Here is a 2,391-nt window from a genome sequence, read left to right on the forward strand (position 1 = left end):
CTTCTGTAAACTACAAATCCCCCAACCCCCGGGACCTCTCACCCCTCTCCTCTGTGTACAACTCCCGGGACCTCTCACCCCTCTCCTCTGTGTACAACTCCCGGGACCTCTCACCCCTCTCCTCTGTGTACAACTCCCGGGACCTCTCACCCCTCTCCTCTGTGTACAACTCCCGGGACCTCTCACCCCTCTCCTCTGTGTACAACTCCCGGGACCTCTCACCCCTCTCCTCTGTGTACAACTCCCGGGACCTCTCACCCCTCTCCTCTGTGTACAACTCCCGGGACCTCTCACCCCTCTCCTCTGTGTACAACTCCCGGGACCTCTCACCCCTCTCCTCTGTGTACAACTCCCGGGACCTCTCACCCCTCTCCTCTGTGTACAACTCCCGGGACCTCTCACCCCTCTCCTCTGTGTACAACTCCCGGGACCTCTCACCCCTCTCCTCTGTGTACAACTCCCGGGACCTCTCACCCCTCTCCTCTGTGTACAACTCCCGGGACCTCTCACCCCTCTCCTCTGTGTACAACTCCCGGGACCTCTCACCCCTCTCCTCTGTGTACAACTCCCGGGACCTCTCACCCCTCTCCTCTGTGTACAACCCCCGGGACCTCTCACCCCTCTCCTCTGTGTACAACCCCAGGGACCTCTCACCCCTCTCCTCTGTGTACAACACCCGGGACCTCTCACCCCTCTCCTCTGTGTACAACTCCCGGGACCTCTCACCCCTCTCCTCTGTGTACAACACCCGGGACCTCTCACCCCTCTCCTCTGTGTACAACTCCCGGGACCTCTCACCCCTCTCCTCTGTGTACAACTCCCGGGACCTCTCACCCCTCTCCTCCGTGTACAACTCCCGGGACCTCTCACCCCTCTCCTCCGTGTACAACTCCCGGGACCTCTCACCCCTCTCCCCCGTGTACAACTCCCAGGACCTCTCATATCTATTCTTTACAGCTCCATGGATCTTTCCTCAGAGCGTTGTACTTTGGACCTCTTCCCCCTTCCAGTTTGTGTACAATGCCTGGAAACCTCTCCCTTGTGTACAGATCCTTTATCATCTGACTCCTGTCCCCTGTGCAAGGAACCTCTCTCCTCTATATGCAGCTCCAGAGACCCCTATGAGAAGCTTCATGGACCCCTCTGTGTGCAGCTCTGGGAACCCTCCCCTCTCTATGACCAGCATCCGGGCCCTCTTGGGCCCACCTGAGCAGTTCATGGACCCAGGTTCAGCACAGCCAAAAGTAAACTTCCCTAGAAGACAGCAATATAAAACCCGACCGTGATTCAAACCCTCACTCCGCCGACACTCCCAATTCCCTATTCTATACTCCTACCAAAATGTGTGTATGCTGCGGTCCCAAAAGAGAAGACATTGGAGGGGAAATTTATCAAAGCACTTGCGACAGTTTTAGCCTCTTAGATAATTTTCTTAATGTGCAAATCTGTCTTTTAACACGTGCCCCTGTTTTCTCCAGAGCTTGCACTACTTGTTCAACTGCATGTTTCTTGCACCTGTTTTGCACGCGTTTTCATCTGCACTTGTTCTGCGGCTGTCTGAAACTGGAACCTAAAGTTAGAAGTCTTCTTTTCTGGAGTCTATTAAACCTCATTTATCAACAACATTACACTAGCTTGATAAATCCGGTGCAAATATTTTCCGTGCAAGCTCAAACATTCGCAATTGCTTTGATAAATTACCCCCCATTTTGTTTAAAACAAATTAAAAACTAGGGTTGCACAGATACCAAGTACAGTACTCGGTACAAGTAGGAGTACAGGTACCGATACTTTTGAGCTCCAAGACTACACTAGAGAAAAATTCAAAAGTTAGGAGGCAGCTGTCATGTGTAAGGAGCACACGGGATTTGTACATCTCGGTTTTAATGTACGATTTTGTATTTATAAATATAAATAAAGGGATGCAGCGATACCAGTTTTGCGAGTACGAGTACTGATACTTGCCGAGTACTTACAAGTACGAGTACTGATACGTTTTTGTTTATTGTCATGTGACAGTTTTTCTAACACAATACAGACTAATGATTTCAGGACAGTGGTGGAGCGCCAGAGCCCGGTCCCAGCTGCAACCGCTGCAACCCTGGTAGTTCTCATGAATATGCCAAGTATCTGCACTGGTACTCGAAAAGTATCTGTGCATCCCTATTAAAAACTGAGGCGCATGCGCACGGCGGACGATGTCGGTAGTGTCCTGATACCGCTCCGCATCGCCTCAGCACTGACAGGCTACCAACGCAGCTCCTACCGTACTTTGGTATTTTACAGTTTTGTTCCATGGTTTTTCTTTTTTCTCCTCAGGTTCAAGTGAAGTTACTCTGCCACTCATTCAGATCTTCTTTGTCATGTCTCAATCACTCAATCATATGCCCA

Source organism: Nanorana parkeri, unplaced genomic scaffold (genome assembly GCF_000935625.1).
Source record: "Nanorana parkeri isolate BGI_ZX_2015 unplaced genomic scaffold, ASM93562v1 scaffold890, whole genome shotgun sequence".
Taxonomy (NCBI): Eukaryota; Metazoa; Chordata; class Amphibia; order Anura; family Dicroglossidae; genus Nanorana; species Nanorana parkeri.